The 20,520-nt window shown below is 47.7% G+C and overlaps 1 protein-coding gene across 7 annotated transcripts in view; it reads left to right on the forward strand.

Annotated features, from left to right (window-relative positions):
* The window catches only part of SBNO1 (strawberry notch homolog 1), a 1,282,279-nt gene that overhangs the window by 1,248,643 nt on the left and 13,116 nt on the right, over positions 1–20,520 (forward strand). The window lies entirely within an intron of this gene.

Consider the following 20,520-nt stretch of genomic DNA (forward strand, 5'->3'; position numbering starts at 1 on the left):
GCGTGGCCGGGGAATGCTAATCCCCAGCGCATCGACATCCCGGGTGGAGACTAATTAACAAAGTAGTCTAAGAGAATTAATTAAGCCACAACCCAGTGTACAAATAATAGCATACACCGGGGAAGTGTGTGCTTCTATGTAAGCTGGAAATTACAATGAACGATAAGGGAGCCCTCCAGGGACAGTCTTGTTACAGCGACTTATGTCAGACATTGAAGTACCCTATATTACTGGTGACTTATTAAACAGGGTATTATACCCAAACCCAACATGTGTAAGGATACCAAATCCATGTAATCCTGTCGTTATAAAAGGGGGTAGGTAAATGAAAAAGAGGAGGTGGGGGGAGAGAAGAGCGGCCACCAAAATTCATACACCCTAAGTAAGTATATATAGTGTATCCCTGAGAGCCTCCCATCCTGGTGATACCAAAGGGCTCGTGTGGAAAAAGAAATAAGAAGTAGAAGGGATAGTAAAGATAATTGGTCCCTCGGCAGAACCGCCGTGCATTAATACTATCAAAAAGAGGGGGGGACCTGAGAGCCAGTTAATGGTCCAGTGTCCGTGCTCCCAAAATTACATATGACTGCCACTGACCCACACCTGATCTGTATGTGGTGCCTAGGCGTGCACCACGACTCCAAGGACTGTGACGCACGTCGGCAAATGAAGCCGAAGTCCTTGAGGGAGCATTGCATGAAATTGCTGGCTGCACGGCAGTCCGGTCCAGCTCCTTTCCGTTGCCGCTCTTCTTCTCAGGCTCATTCCCACGAACGCCGTGTACCACCAGGTAAGCGTAAGCACAGGCGTCGCTTATGTAGATCATCTTCCACTACCAGTGCCGCTGAACCCCATTCCCCTCGCACTGAACTGGGGAAAGGCGCCTGGCAATCTCCGTATCCACCCTTTCCGGTTGTTGGGGCAACATGTGCCCAAATAGAGGCCTATTCTAAGGCACTCCAGGCTTGTTTTCAGTCGCCCCCTCTCCCTGATGCGCCTTCTGGCCCCACAGAGGTAGCAGGCACTGTTGCCGGGTCATCGTCTGCGGACATTTCCCTAGCACCGGCTGTGTGCGTCGACTCCGGTTCCGGAGCCGATGCACTGCCGACAAGCCAGGGCCTGGAGCACGGCCCACCCTGTCGTTCAGCGCATAGCCCTGTACGACTCCCTGCGCCGACGGCTACTCCGGCCTCGGCGCTGGTGATGCGGACCTCGGTGCCGGGTACTGCACCAGCGCCTTGTATTCTCGCCAGAGAGATCATCAACGTCCGGGCGACTCCGCTACGGCACAGCGCGACAGTCTCTTCCCTGATCATATTCGGGATGCCCTCAGGGACCTTCCTTTCAATGGAGTGGATCTTTTTCACCGCCATGGGGATTCGGCGGTCTCCCGTCTTTTATCCGGATTACAGTAAATCTTGTTGTCATATTCTCGACGTTATTTTCCATGACCCACCCTCATGCACAGTTTGGGTTTAGTGACTGGTTACTGTGCATGGCTGGTTATCCCTTTCTCGGTTTGTTTGGCGCAGCTGATTGGCTGCTTCCTTTCTTTTCAGTCCTCTGACTGTGTGCTGAGCCCAAGGGGACACCCCTACTGGGGGTTTGCCTTACCCTATGTGGGGTACTTGATGGCATTCGGTTTTAACATTGCCTTGGTACGCTCCTATGTAGTCTCTAAGCAGAAGTCCTGCTAGAAGTCCCTTGTCTCTTCCTACAGATTTCCTCGTATAACTTGCCTTATTGCACATTGAGTTGGACTGCCATTATTACAACAGGATCTGGCATAGGCCCGTGCCATGTAATGTCTATCTTGCACTGGTTGTGGCGGGTTTTTCGCGAACGGCACCCTGTTTGCCGCTTGCGGCCTGTTTATTATTGCCGCTATGCGGCCTCATTATTGTTACCGTTATGCAGCCTGCTTTTTCTTCTTCCTTATTGGTGTACCTACCCCTTCTGGTGGTCCTCCAAGCTAGTGGTTTAGCAGATGTTGTCTGCCATACGTGGTGGCCGCTTCTCCTATAGCGGTGTCCTTACTCCCTGCTTTTTCCATATGGGTGTTTCCATGCTTTGCTTGTGTTCCTGCTGTGAACTCTCCAAGGAGCGTCTTTTACTTTGGATGTGCGCTCCTTCCCTTTACGGTTGGCCCCACTTTTGCCACGGTAGTGCCTCGCTTTTCGCCCACTATCTTGCGGGGAACTGTTGTTCATCTCTGGCAAAATCACTTGTCAACGAGTATGCGTACTCTACACTATAATTGGATCACGTTTTCATTGTTTCAACGTTTTCCTTCCTCATCTGGCTCCGCTCTGTGCTCTTACCCAATGGGTTCGTGCAGGCTCTTTCCCTCATACGGGGTCCGTGGGTCCTGCCCCAGTATACTTGTTCCGCCAGCTCTTGAGGTGTCCAGCTGCCTGGTGCCCTTTTTGGGCCATGGCCTTCTTGCTGTTCTGTGCCTCTGGGCTGCTCTGCTACCCTACACGGAATCCTTACATCCTTCGTATGGCTCCAGTGTCCACACGACATGCTGGGGGTCCTTCCTTTCTTCGCTCTAGTTGGTAACGCTTAAATGCTTGTAATTTACCCTTCACGTATTCTGGCACCATCGCCTACTTCTGGCGTGTCTTCTACTTTCGTGCTACCGGCATTGCGCGCCATAAATTGGTATTCTGCCACTTTTGTCGCTCCTGTCTTGCTGGTGCCGGTTTGCTCCTGTCTTTCTGGTGCCGGTTTCCTCACAGCTCCTTTTCGCTGTTGTGCATATTAGGCCAATATGCGGTTTCTTTTGAAGTCATCACCTTCCTTCTACTCGCCATGTTGAGGATCTGGTTTCTTCTCCATGTTGTCGCTTTCTGGGTAGAGGGCAACCTATTGCCTCTGCTGTCCCACATGCCTTGGCAGGTTCGGGTTCCACAGTGTTCTTTCACACTGTTTTCTTGGTCAGTCTGTACTTTTTTTGGCTTCTGTTGCCACTTCAGTTCCTGGAGATCTTTCCCCCTCTGGGTGGGTTTGTCTCCCATTTTCATCTCATTAACTTTCACTTCACAACGGCCGTTCTGGCTCTATGCTTCTTTTTCTCAACCTACTTTCTATAAATGGGTTCTTTCCTGCTGTTCATGACAGCTTCTATTGCCCTTGCCTCCCATTGCTTCCGCTCCCTTTAGAGCGTCATGGTCTGGTGGGTCACTGCGTTCTGTCCTTATTATGGTGTTGATTGGCCTTCTGAGCTACTCCGTTCTTTCTAGAACTTCATGAGGTTCAGTCGCAGACCCACCTCCTCTGTGGGTATGGCTTTGGTATCTATTCTAAGTTAAGGAATCTGCGACTAAACGTCTTTATCAGATGTAGGAGTTACTTACCTTTGGTAACGATGTATCAGGTAGAGACATTGTCTAGCTGCAGATTCCTTAACGCCCACCCATCCTCCCCTTCTGTGAGGATCTTTTCAGGTTGGGGCATTCTAGGCTCTCCTACCTTACAGTGGCTTCCCAGTTTGAACAGTGTCATACTCTCTTCACTTTCACACAGATTGCTTCATTCTGTTTCTCTACTCCAATCCACCCCCTCTCAGGAGAAAGCGGGATGTTCATACATCATGTGTTCTTCCAACCCATCAGCCTAAACTGTACGGGGTGTGATCCGTTTCCGGATTTTTCCTACCTTTCCTCTATCCCCTTCTCCATTGCCCTTGGGTTCTTCGCCACCCCTGTGGCATTGTACTTCAGATCTATTGGTTCTGTACATTTCGGGGGTTGTAATTTGGATTCCAACGTCTTTCTAGTGACGTCTTATGGTGACCTCTCTTTACTCTTCGGTTCCACGCTTGTTCAACTTCACGTTTTTCCTTTATGGATGCGGAATTCTAATCTCTGCCAGGCTGTTTTCCACATCCTTGTCTTCCTTTCACATGGATAGCACCTTCGCATTTGCAGGGTAGCTTCTCCGAGCTCTGCTCTCTCGCCTGTCAATGTCTTCCATTTTTTCTTCCTATTTGTACACTGTTCCCACATCCTCACAGTTTTTTGGTAATGGCTCCGCGTTCTACAGCGGAAATGTTTCTCCAACGAAAACTGGCCGCGCGCCGGGAGGGGCATATATGGCTCCACTGAGGTCATGTCCGTGGACGACGTCAGGGCGGGGCCAGACGGCGCCGCCCCCCTGCGCGCAGAGGTGCTGCTGCAGGAAAGGTTTTCCGGATCCAGTCTGACGCCTGGGGATATTCTAAGTTAAGGAATCTCTGGCTAGACAATGTCTCTACCAAATGCATCGTTACCAAAGGTAAGATACTCGTACGTCCGCGTGCCTGAGTAGCACCTATATAGGTGACCTTGATGTCATAACAAATGCTGCTGACAACCGTCACACAGAGCCAAATGGAGCCACCTGGTGGCGCGCGCAAGGGGTATTGCTCAGTAAAGGTTTCTAGATCCAGCCTGACGCCTGGGAAATTCAAAGTTAAGGAATCTTCAGCTAGATAGTCTCTACCAGATAATGAGTTACCGAAGGTAAGTAAATTGTTCGTTATCCCCCTGGCCCTGCCCCCAAGACTCTGGGAAACAGAATAAAATGATAATAAACCTGGCCTTAACGTTTTTTGTTTTTACCCGTTCGGTGGTGGAGGAGGGAGCAGGGGTCTGAGCGCTGACTTTGCTCATAAGACCTCATGCCTGGATGCACTTGTAGGAAACTGGCTCTATATATACTGCACCAAAGTGAGGTACAGTGTGTATAGAGTCCAAGAGTCTCCAGAGATAGGCAGAGGTTAAAGTTAGATATAACCTTACTCTAAAGTGGTAGCGTGGTCGAGCAGTAAGGCAGTATCAGAGGACAGTGTTAAGCATTTGATGTACACACTCAGTCAGCAAATGAATTCACACACTCAAGGACTGAACTGTAGGCCAATTTTTTTTGTATAAAAAGATATACTGTTGTTTCATTAGAACCAAGCAAGCCTGAGACAGGTAAGCATTCAATTCTTCTCAGTAATAAGTTACTTGTTGTCAACAGTTTTAAAAAGCAATGAAGATTGTACTTGATTTGATTTACAGGGGATGCAGTAGGTTGCAATACTTAGTAAATGCAGTACATTGAAATCAATGGTTTTTTAAAGTAAATGCATGTAAAATTACTTTTGCATTACTCTTGTATTCCAATGCTGGACTCCTAGGTTCAGCACTGGGGCATTTACTTAAAACAGGTAAGTAATTACGTACTTGTAGTTTGTACGATTTTTAAAGAATATTTTCAGATTTCAAAAGTCCACACTTAAAAACGTTTTGGACCAGTACATTGAAATACATAGGCTTTTCCTGTATATTGCAGGTAAGTTACTTTTGCGTTTCTTTTGTAATCCAGTGCTGGACTCCTAGATTCAGCACTGGGACATCTACTTAAAACAGGTAAGTAATTATGTTTTTGTAGTTTGTACGATTTTTAAAGAATATTCTTGTATTTCAAAAGTTGACAAACTTTTTCACAAAGAACCCCCAATGTTATCCTATGGAAGGAAATTCAATTCACAGGTAAGTTCAGCACTGGGACCTTTCCTGCAAACAGTTGAGAAAATTCGGCTAGGTTATTTGTGTGATTTTTAAGGAATATTCTTTATTTTCAAAAGTCGACACAAAAAAACTTTTGGGAGAAAGTGTCAATGTTATCCTATGAGGAAAAACAGGTTATCGGTTTCGAGGTAAGTATTCGGTTTTTGAAGTTAGGGTTCTGGGGCAAGACTCGGGGGTCTCCCGGGGTCAGTGATGCACTGTTGTTGCACCCCCAGTGGCACTAGGGCGGCCGGGTGCAGTGTTGAGGCCCAATGTTATCCTATGGAGGATAGGGGGACTCCGGCTGCTGGCAAGCAGGCCACGGGTTTGTGGGAGCGAAGCTCCTAGGGTTTAGCTTAGGGCAAGTTGGGGACCAAGTTAGCACAAAAGGGGCAACCTCAGCGGCACTAGGGCGGCCGGGTGCAGGGTGCTGTTTTGATGTCGGGTGCCCTGTTGATTTTAATGGAGATTCTCCGGGACAAAGAAACACTGCAGGCTCAGGGACGATGATCTTCCAAGAGTGACCACCACTTCGAGGGGTAAGTTGGGATGTAGAGGTTTAGTTAGGCACCGCGCTGGGTTGGGCACACAAGGCCGTGGGGCGTCTGGTGCAGGGGGGGTCTTTGGACGTCAGATTTTCTTACCCGCTCTGGTCAGGGGGGGTCCTCTGGATTGAGGCTGCAGGTGTCGTCAGGAGGCTTGAGGCAGGTCAGGGGTTGCCGGATCTCGGGTCAGGATCACCGGAGGGACCTCCTCGTGGTATTTGTCCGCTCGGGTCGGATTTGGCAGGTGCAGTGTGTGCGGGATTCGCGGTTCCTGGCTGGCACCAGAAGCTGCAGTTCAAACACGACCGGTGTTCACGGGAGAAATAGCTTGGAAAGTGAAGGCAGGCAGGTCCTCCGAGGTTTTTGAGGTTGCTGGCTGCTGGACACGCCAGGATTTCGCATGAACAGGTTCGAGGGGAGACAGGCCTGTAGAGCTGGGGCCAAGTCAGTGGGCGTCGTCCTCTTGTTAGCTCTGCACGGTTTTTCGTTCTTCTTCTCTTCCTGTGGTTGCTGGATCTGAGGAAGGAAGGTTCAGGGTGCCCCTAAATACAGGGGCATTACAGGTAGGTAAAGGACAGGGACAAATGGGTCAAATGGGTCCCTTCCCTGGGGTGGGTACACCCCCTATTCTGCCACTCTCCAGTGGGAGGGGGGCATGATCCTGTCCCTGGTTGGGTGGGTCCCCCCATCCTCAAGATGGCGGGGCCTCGAGGTTGTGCTTAATCTCGCCTCCCCCACCTTAGGGGTGGAGTTGGCAGAGGTGGGCACCCCTCTCTCCCTCACTTGTTTTTCCCGCTGGTTCTCCCACCCAAAGTGGGGGTAGAACCAGTGGGGACCAGTTGCTGAGTACAGCAAGTGGTCTGGATAAGCTCACTAAGGCGGCAGGCCTTTGAAGCTTCCCCTGCCCATCCTGGGGGAGGGGACCTAGCACCACGTCCCAGGATGTGCATTGTTGCAGGCCCTCGAGAGCAGATGGTTCTCAACCCAGGGGTCCAGCAACATGTCTGGTGGGTGGCAGCCTAAGCAGCCACTCAGTCGGGACATTGGTTGTGGGTCGAGTTCAGGGGACATTTCTAAAATGCCCTCTGTCGTGCGTTTTACATTGAAACCCACACTGGCATCAGTGTGGGTACAATGTGCTGAGAAGTTTGATACCAAACTTCCCAGACTTCAGTGTATCCATCATGGTACTGTGGAGTTTGTAATGACAAACTCCCAGCACCATATACTCTTTAATGGTACACTGCACTTACAATATCTGAGAATGGACTCAGACACTGTAGGGGCACAGGGCTCATGCCTCTGTGCCCTCACCACTGGCATAGTGCACCCAGCTAGAGGGGTAACAGACCTAGGCCAGTGCAGTGGTTGGTAGGCATGGCACACCGGGATGTGTGCCAAGTCGACTCTTCGCTTTTGATCTGCACCAAGACACGCAGCCTGCAAGGCAGTGTGTTTGTGAAAAGGTACAGGGCCCCTAAGGGTGGCACAATTGGTGCTGCAGCCCTTAGGAGCCTTCCCTGGTCACAGTGCCCTGGGTACATGGGGTACCATTTACCAGGGACCTACCTGTGGCCGGAGTTGCCAATTGGGTTTTGTTTTCGGGAAAGAACACAGTCCCTGGGGTCCTGATTGGCAGGTCTCCAGAGCACTTCAAGTCAAAGAGCATCAGTAGTCTGTCAACAAAAAAAAGGGGGAGGGGGGGGTGTACTGCAACAGAAACCCACTTTCTCACAGCACTCTACCGGGTTCTCACTTGATGTCCAGGCAATTCTTATGAACATGTCCTTTGAAGGAACTCAATTGTTCGAGGCATATGAGCTGCAGATTATACACTGTGCATAGATCGCCATCTGGTGTTGGGCCCGGATGTTTGCAGTTTGTTTTTCCTCTTGGAAAGTCTTTGGAAGTCACGAGGTCGGTGACTCCTCCTTTGGTTCGTATTGCGCATGGGCTTCGGCTCCATCCTCAGATTGTTTTTTTCCGCCATCGGGCTCGGATGTAATACTTCGCGCTCCGGTTCCGAACTTTTCCAGTTCAATGATCGACGCAAAAATCCTCGCTCATCGAGATTCTTCAGATAACAAATCATCTTAATCACTTTCTACTTCGACACTTCTTCGATTCCAGTCGTCGACGGCGGCCTTCGGGCCTATCCTGGCTCCGGCCTCGGCTGATGGAAAGAACTCCCTTCAAGAAGTGCCCTCGATGTGGGTCCAAATTCCCCCACACCGATCTTCATGAGGTGTGCAACCTCTGCCTCTCCCCTGAAAACGAGGCTCGAGACTGTCCCGCCTGCAAGTCTTTTAGATCGAAAAAGACTATTCGAGATCGAAGGGCCAGACGCAACATGGCGCACTCCTCGACCTCCGCTCCAGTCGACATCTTCGGGGACGACGTCGAAGCTCCGGGACAGCAGCACATCGAAGAATATGACGACGACCTCGTCAGTGCTTCCGAGGCCGACGACTCAGATGTGGAGGACATCACCCCGGCGCAGAGGGTCGTGAGTAATATACCCCCTCCCACACGCGCCGATACCCAAAAAGGCTTCGGTCACGCCTTCGAGCCTAGGCAAGACCAAGGACACTGCTTCTAACACCCCACCTTCGGGTCAGGTAAAGAAGCCTATTAAGCCTTTCGGCAGCTCGGGCTCGAGCCAGCCTACCAGCGGTGCCGAAAAATACCCTTCGGCACCGAAGAAAAAATCGGCCTCCACCTCCACACCGAGTTCAGCACCAGAGCCCTCGGTGTCCAAACCCGCCCTCTCGGTGCCGACCAAACATCATAAGGCCCTCGGCGCCGACACTCCCGTGCCGAAGCCTCTCTCGGCACCGAACAAAAAATCGGAGGTCCCGAAAAAGCACGGCACAGTCCAGCCTAAAAAGCCATCGGCCCCAAAAACCTCGGCGCCGACCGAACAACCAGTGTCGCAAGAACTATTCACACCGGATCCTCTGCAAAAGACATTTACCAAGGATCCAAAAACTGGACATTTGACTCTGTCTTCAAAAAAGAGACATTTGGACAAACCAGCTCCACCTCCACCTCCAAAGAGGAAGGACACTGCTACCTCCCCTTTCAGAGTGCCTTCCCCACCCCCTCCACCCTCCCCACCTCCTCCACCCTCCCCACCTCCACCTTCTCCACTCCTGCCTCATCGCTCTCCGACCCTGTCTCCAGACCATGATGATCAAGGGGACCCTTACTACGATCCAGCAGATGTGCCACAAGACCCCACCCCTACTGGATCCCCAGACCCATGGGATTACTATAACAATCCGGACATCCCAGATGTCCCACGGTATGACCTTTATCCATCCAGGCCATCCCCACCAGAAGACTAGTTAGGTTTTCACCACCTACTACAGAGGGCAGCACATTACCACAGGATAGAGCTACATACTGACCCAGTGGAGGAAGATTTTCTCCTAGACACCTTCGATACTGCACATAGGTCTACTGCTATACTATCTATGCTAAAAGGAGTAATAAAACATGCACCAGAGGTTTTTAAAGACCCAGTCAGAGCTAGGGTCCTAAACCCACGTATAGAGAAAAAATATAAAGCCGCCCCCACAGATCCTGCATACATTAAAGGCCCTGCACCACTGGATTCCTTAGTGGTATCTACAGCTAGGAAGAGGTCAAATTCTCAGGCGTCAGGCGAAGCACCACCACCTGACAAAGAGTCCAAGCTCCTAGACGCGTCAGGGAAGCGCACTGCGTCACAAGCCGCCAATATATGGCGTATCGCCAACACTCAAGCGCTATTGGCCAGATACGACAGAGCGCATTATGATGCGCTAGAAACCATCATGCACCATCTCCCTGAAAAATACAGAAATAGGGCTAATGAATTGATCCAAGAGGGGAAAACTATAACTAATACCTCTATACGCTGTGCCCTAGATGCGGCAGATACAGCCTCCAGGGCCATAAACACCAGTGTCCTCCGTCGCCACGCCTGGCTTTGAGTTTCAGGCTTTAACCTGAGGTGCAAGCCTCCATATTGAACCACCCATTTGATCAACAACATTTATTTGGTCCAAAAGTTGATGAAGCCCTCGAAGATGAAAAAAGACACTGATACGGCGAAATCCATGGGAGCCCTACAGTCACACACTCCTAGGCGCTCTTTTCGCCGCTCTTCCTTTCGGGGCACGGGTAGAGGCTACTCATCAGATAGCGCATCCACGTCCTACAAATCCCCTCCTCAGTCCACCTTCACAAGGGGTTATCAAAGAGGCGGCTACAGAGGCAATAATAATAAAGGCAGAGGCAAAACAAATACCGCTCGCTCTGCCACACCGCCTACCCAATGACTTTCCCCCGCTCCCTCCAGACCATCCCACTCCGGTCGGGGGCAGAATACAAAATTTCCTTCACGTCTGGGAGACCATCACCTCAGACAGATGGGTGACCCAAATTATTCATTCAGGGTGCTGCCTAGAATTAACATCTACCCCCCCCAAACATTCCACCCAGGCAACGCCCAATGTCACAAGAACATGCCACGTTACTAAAACAGGAGGTAATCTCCCTCCTGCAAAAACAAGCCATAGAGCAAGTACCCATCAATCAGCAAAATTTAGGGGTTTACTCCCTGTACTTTCTGATTCCAAAAAGAGACGAGACTCTACGACCTATTCTAGATCTCAGACCTCTAAACACTTAAATACATTCAGACCATTTTCACATGGTAACCCTTCAACAGGTTCTTCCACTCCTCTCCCAGAACGACTTTCTCACCACACTGGACTTGAAAGACGCATACTTTCACATCCCAGTACACCATGCTCACAGAAAGTACCTCAGATTTGTAGTGGACGGGCAACACTACCAGTTCAAGGTGCTCCCGTTCGGGGTCACAACAGCACCAAGGGTATTCACCAAGTGCCTAGCAGTAGTGGCGGCACTGCTCAGAAGACGGCACATTCACGTCTTACCATATTTGGACGACTGGCTAATAAAAGCCACGTCTTACGACCAATGTGTGCACCACACCGCCGCTACAATCCAACTACTTCACCAGCTAGGTTTCACGGTGAACCACCAAAAGTCCCACCTAATACCATCACACACAAAACAATATCTCGGTGCCACCATAGACACCTCAAAAGCCATAGCCTATCCCAATCCTGCCAGGATTGCAAACATACAGGCTCTGCGTCAAAAATTCATACTTCAACACTCTCTCCCAGCAAGAGTGTTTATGCAACTGATAGGGATGATGGCCTCTTGCATTTTCATAGTGCCTCATGCAAGACTCCAGATGCGTCCACTCCAAGAGTGCTTAGCGCGCCAGTGGAACCAGGCCCAGGGGCAACTGACAGATCTGGTGTTGGTGGACGGTCGCACCCATCGCTCTCTGCAGTGGTGGAACACCACAAACCTTTCCAAAGGTCGACCGTTCCTGGACCCGGTTCCACAAATAATCCTAACAGACGCATCGCTCTCCGGCTGGGGAGCTCATCTGTTACATCTCACAGTACAGGGCACATGGACGCCGCAACAGAAGTTACTCCACATCAACCATTTGGAGTTACTGGCAATTTTTCTAGCCCAAAAATCCTTCCAGACGCAGATTTCAGGCAAGGCAGTCCTCATTCGCACAGACAACATGACTGCCCTGTACTACATTCAAAAACAGGGGGGCACACACTCTCCACAGCTCTCTCAATTAGCACAGAGCATATGGAGATGGGCAATTCCGCAGAAAATCTTTCTCCTGGCCCAACACGTCCCAGGAGTCCAAAACACCGTGGCAGATCTGCTCAGCAGACAAACGCAACAGATCCACGAATGGGAACTTCACCCACAGGTTCTTCACCCGTTCTTTCAGAAGTGGGGGCATCCACAGATAGACCTATTCGCCACCCACGAAAACAAAAAATGCCCAAGCTTCGCCGCCAGATATCCACACCCATTGTCCAAAGGCAATGCGATATGGATGAACTGGTCAGACAAATTTGCATACGCTTTTCCACCTCTCCCACTAATTCCATTAGTGGTGCGAAAGCTACTACAGCATTCCCTCACGCTCATCCTGGTAGCTCCAACATGGGCCAGACAACCGTGGTACACCACACTACTGGAACTCTCGGTAGTACCACACCAAAAGTTACACCTCTCACCATGCCTCCTGATCCAGAACCATGGAGAGATCAGGCACCCGGACCCAGCTCAGCTCAACCTTGCGAACTGGCTCATGAGGTCCTAGAATTCCCCCTGATTGCATGAATATCATCAGAGAAGCTAGACGCCCTACTACTAGGGCATGCTATGCTGCAAAGTGGAAAAGATTTGTTGTTTACTGCCATAACAACACAATCAACCCTCTAAATGTGTCCATACAGCACATCATATGTTACTTGCTCCATCTACAAAGGTGTAACCTAGCATATACATCCATTCGGTTACACCTCGCAGCAATTGCTGCTTACTTGCAGAACAGGAAGCACCTATCACTTTTCATGGTACCTGCCATCAAAGCCTTTATGGAAGGCCTCAAAAGAGTAATTCCACCCAGAGTACCACCCTCACCTGTCTGGAACTTGAATATAGTTCTCACAAGGCTAATCGAACCATTACATAAATGGGAGCTGCAATTTCTCACATGGAAAACAGCTTTTCTAGTGGCCATCACTTCCCTTAGAAGGGTTAGTGAAATACAAGCACTCACTATACAGGAACCTTTTCTCCAAATGCATCAGAACAACATTGTACTCCGCACCAACCCAAAATTCCTACCCAAAGTCATTTCTCCCTTCCATCTGAACCAGTCGGTAGAATTACCAGTCTTTTTCTCACAACCTCAAACCGTTGCGGAATGGGCTTTACACACACTGGATGTTAAAAGGGCCTTACTTTACTACATCCAAAGAACACAACCTTTCAGAAAAACCAAACAGCTATTTGTCTCTTTCTCTCCACCACATAAAGGCAACCCTATTTCTAAATCAGGAATAGTTAGGTGGATTGTAAAATGCATACAGATTTGCTACCACAAAGCAAAACGAATGCTATCTGTTCCCCCTAAAGCCCACTCTACAAGGAAGATAGGGGCTTCTATGGCTTTTCTAGGGAACATACCATTAGATGACATCTGCAAAGCAGCGACAAGGTCAACACCGCACACTTTCACAAAACATTACTGTGTAGATGTGCAAACCAAGCAACAAGCTAGTGTGGGCCAGGCTGTACTAAAAACACTGTTCCAAACAACTGCAACGGATGCCGGTGGTCGCCGCTAGGGTTGGGTACTGCTATATAGTCTATGCACAGTGTATAATCTGCAGCTCATATGCCTCAAACGGAATATGCTACTTACCAGTATGCATCTGTTCTTGGCATGTAGAGCTGCAGATCTATACACGCCCACCCGCCTCCCCGGCTACCTGTATCCGTTCCAGTCTATCTTATTTAGATACAACACACATGGGTTTCTTTACGGTTACTACTACGCTCCATCTTTCCCTGCTGGCGAAAAACAATCTGAGGATGGAGCCGAAGCCCATGCGCAATACGAACCAAAGGAGGAGTCACCGACCTCGTGACTTCCAAAGACTTTCCAAGAGGAAAAACAAACTGCAAACATCCGGGCCCAACACCAGATGGCGATCTATGCACAGTGTATAGATCTGCAGCTCTACCTGCCAAGAACAGATGCATACTGGTAAGTAGCATATTCCTTTTGGGAGAAGGTGATTCAGCCCAGGAGCACTTTAAGAGCGGTTGAGGCATGGCCCAGATCTTCACACGGGCTTCTCTCGCACACCAATAGCACCAGGAATACCGCAAGTTCAGATGTTACTTCGGCCTGCACAGCAACCCAAATGTTTTTTTAAGGTCATCAGCAAGTCTCATTTCTCTGCTCGTCCCTGACCCATGCCACTTAACCACTTTTGCTCACATTTAAGGTTGCGCACGAAGCCACTAGCAGGGTGGGTGTATTTTTGCTGCTTTGCAAACTGGCAGAACACAACCATGGACCATTAGGCACCCCTTGTGTCAAATGAATCTACTTCCTTCCCTCTCGGTACTCCCCATTTCTGTGAACCCTTCTGTCACCAACCTTGCCTACATTGTGCAGGTGGAGGTTCTCGATGTTGAGCAAGGGGCCATAGAATTGGTAGTTAACAAACCTGCCCATTATTTTTCCATAAAAGCTCTGTTTTGGTCACCTACTGGATCTTTAGTATCCTGAACTCCTTCCTTTGCAAGGGGAAATTCAGGATGATTTACCTTGTGCATGTCTTTTTGACTCTGCAGCTGAAAGACTGGTTTGCATCAACTTGCAGGACACCTTTTTACACACCAGAGAAGGTACTTGTTTTTTGTAGTGGTTTCATCCACTGTCAGTTTACAGTCCTTCATTTCAGGCTAACATCAACCCTGGTGTCTTCACAAAGGTCATTGCAGTGGTTGCTGCCTTCTTCGCAAGTTAGGGGTTTCTGTCTTCTAATTCTTGATGATAGGCTTTTGACAATGGGTTCTCATGGCAGCTGCAGTCTGACCACCTCAGACCATGATTTTCCTGCTGTTCCACATGGGGTTTTCAGTCAATCCCCAAAGGTCTCAACATAAGCCCATTTAGCATATTCTCTGCATTGGGGCTGAACTGGACCCTCCCTCATGGCCTCCCCAGTGAGTTTGTTACATTCGGGCTATGATCCTTATGTTTCGGGAGGGTACAGTCCTGTGTCTTTTTGGTCTGCACACTATTTGCATCTTGCTGGTTTCCCAAGCTCTGTGTCACATGCATGCTGTTCAGTGGTGCCTCTGTTTTCAGTGGAATTAGCTTTGGGCTGTCCTGACAGACAACATTTGGATCTCTCAAGAGGGATCCACAGGACCTACAGTGAAGGATAGTGACCGAACAGCTCATTTGCTGGAAGCCCTTCTCCCTCCAGCAGCAGTGGTCATGGTTGTGACTGACACCACCTCCCTTGGTTTTGGTGGTCATCTCAGTATTTTGTATATCAGACGCTTATGGTCTCCCCTGGAGTGACAGTCCCACATCAGTCTGATCTAGCTTTTGGGCGTTCAGCCTGGTGTTCGTGCCTTCCATCCATGGCTGGTCAGTTCTTGTCTTGACATTATTGCAATGCTGTACACCAACAAGCAGGCTGGCAGAGGCTAGCATCCCCTTCAGGCTGTAGTCATGAGCTCAGTTTCATGGTGTTCTGCTGGTCGTACATCGTGAAGGCAAACTATCTCAATTAGTGTCATCTTGCAGTTTATGAATGGTTCAGTTCATCACAGCCATCTGGGGTACCCCTTCTGTCAACCTGTTTGTGACTAAAGAATGCCCACACTGCCTTATGTTCAGCTCTCGCTCCAGTTTCTGCTTACAGTTGCTCTAGGATACGTATTCCACCAGCTTTACTATGAATTCCTGCCCTTACCTCTGGTTCTTGGGAAGCTGCATCAGGGCTGTGGGCTGGTGATCTTGATCTCACTGGACTGGCAGAGGTTATGGTATATGGTTCTTGCTCAGTCTATTCCTGTGTTCTCTTGTGGCAGACTTTATTTCGCAATGGGAAAGGTAGGTTCTACATCCGAACCTCAAGACCCTTCACGGCTAAAAAATCAGCAAGTCAAACAGTTATGTTAATTTGCCTGCAGAGATGGTGGATGAAGTTTTGTCAGTTTTGTCGCCCTTCTAAATCTTTATTCAAAACCTTGGTCATGCTTTGTTTCTTTCTGTTTTGAGTAGGAAGGTCACTTCCCTCCCACCCCCTGGGTGCTTTTGTCTGTTGTTTTGCACTGTCCCTTCCCCAGCAAGGCTTTGTTGTAGGTACCATTAAAGGTTATTTTTCGGCCTTTTTGATTTTTCATTGTTAGTAGGATCATCTGTCCATCAATTCTTCAGTATTGCACTTTTAGGCAGGGTTATCGATTTGCTTCCCCCCAATCTGTCTGTCTTGCCACAGTGGGACCTTAATCTGCTGTACACTATCTTGTTGGCTTCTTCTTTTAAACCCATGCACAGTTGCTCCATGAGGCTACTTACTCTGAAGACTGTTATACTGATCGCTTATTACCTCCACTATTCGTCGAATACATGCTTTGTCTTTATATTCTTTATTTGGTTTAAAAATAAAAGCACATAACATGCAAATACAAACAATTAAAATACAGGAATATAATAACTTGTGTAAAAATCACATTATCAATGGCGAGTCACAGCCACGATGCATAAACCAGAAGCCGTACTTGTAGGAGGCTGGCTTAGTATCTGGTGCACACTTATTTAAGTGAAAAACCCTGCACTAATCCAGACAACCTTCATGGTGATTTTAGTGGTCTTAGGCAACCATAGAAAGCTCTCTAAGTGGTAGCTGTGGAGAGCAGCCTTCAGGCTCAGTCCAGAAGAAGTGTTTAGCAGCTTGTTTTACCAGTACTAATCATGTAGTGTAGGCTAAATGAAAAATAACCACTCAGTGTAGTTATAAAAATAGTAATTTATTATATACACTCACTAACACATTTGTATATCTCCTATCTGAAGATATAAACACAATACACACAACATTTGAAAAGGAGAGCAGGTAAGTAGCGCAAATTCACAGTGGTCTCAAGGGGGGAGACCAAACCATATACAAAGTGGAATGCGAACTGCGACCAAAGTATAGACTAGACACAGAAGACTAAGAAAACCTGGGGACCCAAGAAACCACACGAGGTAAGTACTCTGGAACCCCACGGAGGCTGTGCACAGAGTGGAAACATAGCTCCCTACTCAATGCAAGTCAATCGGAAAGTTGCAGTTTTCAAGAAGAAGGACCCTTCCTAGTGGACCCTGAAAAAACCCTGTGGAAGACAGAAGGTTTGAGAGTCTCCTCACCCGTGGATACCCCAGGAACCAGGATACTTAAACCAGGGAAGCCTGGTGCATAGGTACTAAGTGACGTCGGAAACCACCTTAGACCACAATGGAGGACTTCAGTAAAGATGCCGCTGGCGAAGAAGGTGAAAGAGTCTGGAGGACACCAAGGATGGATTCTTGAAGAGAATTACCTGCAAGCAGAGGGGACAGAGTCTATGCTAATCTGGAGTGACCAGGAGGCACGGAAGACCAATGACCACCGATGATGGAAGATGCAAGAGAGTTGAGGTGACCTTGTAGCTGCAGCTGTGAGGACCAGGTGACTCTGTGGAAGACCAGGAGCCGTTCACGAGCTGTACCATGTCGGAAGTCGAGAACCAGGGGGTCTGTGTCCAGCCGGAGCACCAACAAGCCGTCACTGCAGCAACAGACTGGGAAAACGAAGAAGGTGCAATGTCAGGAACAGCAAGGTCCAAGGACTCACCGCTATCTGGTTTCTGTGAACTGCTGCTACTCGTGCCTGGCGAGGGATCTCTACCTCTGCTCACCGATTGTGTCCTGAGCTGCTGTGCCTGAGCTGACGCTGTCTCTGTTTGTTGCTCCGTGGCGCGCCTCCCCTTGACTCGCTGGTGTGAGCGTGAGCTGCAATCCGCACGCTCTGCCTGTCGCTCCCAGCTGGAGTCAGAAGGGTTGAGGCTGGGCGAAAAACTACAGCGCGCCTAACCTGGGGGACTGCGAGGACCAGAATTCCAAGCTGGGATCAGCTGGTTCCTCTTCCCCCAGGCGACACGCCCACAGACACGCCCACGGACGAAACGTAGAAAAACCAATTAGCCTTCCGCGACGCGGGACGCGCGCGGGACCAAGCGCGGAACGAAGACCGGACAAAGGGCGGGCCGTCTGAGGCCGTCCGGGGACGACCGAGGACGGGACGGGCCACCCCACTAACGTTCAGCACACGAGGACACTACTCAACCAAATTCTGAAACCGACGTGAAAAAACTCCCCATTTCTTACTGATCAACTGAGATTGTGAGATAAAGATAAAGTTATTACAAATACACAAAACCTGCTGCGACTACTATAAGCTATAAAGTAGATTTCCGGTCCCAAGTATGAGGGCTCTAAAAAAACTACGCTCACGGACAATCTACATGAGGCGTATGGGGACAGACGCAGCTGTAAGAAAATCTGTTGACAAATCACTAAAACCTGGTCAAATATCAAGTACTCCAGCTATAAGACAATACTTCTCTACCCTCTCCAAGAAAAAGTATCTTTCTCCATATTCAACTGATGATCAAAATAAGCTGGATCCTTCAATAAATAAGGTTGAACATGATTCGTTACATTTCTCAGATCAGAAACCCAATAAACAAGGTCAAATAACAACTGAAAGTAATTTGGCAAATTTCTCTCTCTTGGAAGAATGTCAAAAATTATTCCCAGATACGTCTCAAATAACATCTATAACACCTATAAAAAACCAGGACAACGACTTATTCTTTGATGTATCTGTAAATCATAACACGAAGACCGAAGAAGAAAAAACAGAAATATTGCTAAGTCAAAAACATCCACTAACCAGTTCACCAGAAAAATCGCTTAACCTTTATTCTAATCTGGCCAACCTATCAGACCCTAATTTTATAAATCCAAATTCTGAAAATACTGCCTCTCCCCTGTCAAAAGCACTTTTTTCATTGCAAGAAATTTTGGAATCAGTACTAACTCATCTTGGTCAAATTTTAGCTAACTCGGACGATACTTTAGACGTACAAATAGGAATACTTAAATTCCTGGTTGAAGAAAAAAAGAAAAAAGATCTAACTAAAGTCTCACCAAAACAACCCGGAGCAGTCGAATCACAACAAATAGATGATTTTCATAAAAATGGAAGTGCGACCCCAAAACAACAGGAAGCAAGCACGCAAACGAACGACGTACTAATAATTAAGACTAAAACTAAGGGACTAAGAAATAAGGAAAAACCTCTTATCACATATTCACTTAAAAAACTGTTCAAAGAAGAATCGGAAACCATCACCGAAAACAAAACTAAACATTATCCTATCTTTTCGAATAAAGTATCCGATAATAATCGTGATCAGATTATCGGGGAAAATAAAGCAGAGTTTTCGGGAGTTACTGCCGAACAGGATTTCAGCCAAGGAGGACAGTCTGAAAAAAGTAACACTAGGGAAAAAGTAAGGGGGAAGAAGAAGAGAAAACCCTTGAGGAGAATACAGAGGAAAAAAGGGAATAAGCTTAAATTCCAAAAATTCACTCCCGTAAACTTGGTGAACTCTCCAGAAACTCAAAAAATACCATCAGAAAAACCCTTAAACCCAAAAGCAGACGAATTTTGTCCTCCGATAGAAAACAGATCAACAACGCAAAATATCATGGATATAAAAGAACTACATGATAATAAATCTCAATCATGGGAAGTAATTCCATCTAAACACATAACTATCGAAGAGCTATTTCCCTCAGATAAGGAGCCGTTTAATCGTGGTAGAATAATCAATCTCTTACAAGAAATACCATCCCTGAACTCTCTGACAAGTAAAGAAATCGACCTAGTACTCTTTCCAATAAAAGAAAATAACAAACTAGTACAGGTATCCTTTTATTCCCCAGTTTTGCCTGGAATAATCAGAGAGAAGGAAATTCTTCACAAAAATGGCTATGATGTAATCTCGGTGGAAGATCTTAAAATCAACAACCTAAACAAAGGTACATTAGGACAAACTAATAGAAGAAAAGAAAACAATAGTTTTAATTGGGGAGATTCAGCATCAAATATTATGAGGAAAGATTCACTCAAAATACAAGTAATACAAGGTGAGAGGTCAGTATGGTCCCGGAATTCAAGCTCTAGTAACACTGAGAACTCAATAAAATCGTGGGCATGGTTATCAGAAACCTTAAACAGCAAAAAAACGGTGAATTCACAACAACACCAAGTTTAGCAAAGGTCTGACGTTATTGTCCTGGAACTTGGCAGGGAAAACTGATTTAAAAATGAAACATGCAATCAAAAACTCCCCTGATATCATTGCCCTCCAGGAAACATGGTTAATTAATACCTTTATTCAAAAAGGATACTATGTATATGAAACGTTGGCAAAAAGATCTAGAAGGGGACACGCCAAGGGTGGTCTGGCAATATTATTAAAAGAAGATCACTCTTGGTCACAGGAAATAATCGATACAAACATAGACAATCTACAATGTTTAAAAGTATCCCTTAGAACTCAAGCGTCAGCCAAACTTGAAAAAATATTACTTTTCAATATCTATGCACCTCCCAGTAATAATAATGATTTGCTGTTTGACCGCCTAATGGAGATTATCACCCATATCATTGAAGATCAATCTCACTTGCCATATCTTATAATGGGGGATTTGAACGCTAAAATTTCAAACTGTGAGATAAAGAAATGGGCTCGTCTTTTCAAAGAGGAATCTTTGGAAACATCACTCCCTGAATTCCCAAAAGGATCTAAATCAGATAAGAGAGGACGCGCACTATTATCTTTTCTCTCCAGCATTAATGGGACTATATTAAACGGTAACATCAACGGTGACATACCAG

The sequence above is a fragment of the Triturus cristatus genome, chromosome 11, assembly GCF_964204655.1.
Source record: "Triturus cristatus chromosome 11, aTriCri1.1, whole genome shotgun sequence".
In the NCBI taxonomy this organism is placed as follows: Eukaryota; Metazoa; Chordata; class Amphibia; order Caudata; family Salamandridae; genus Triturus; species Triturus cristatus.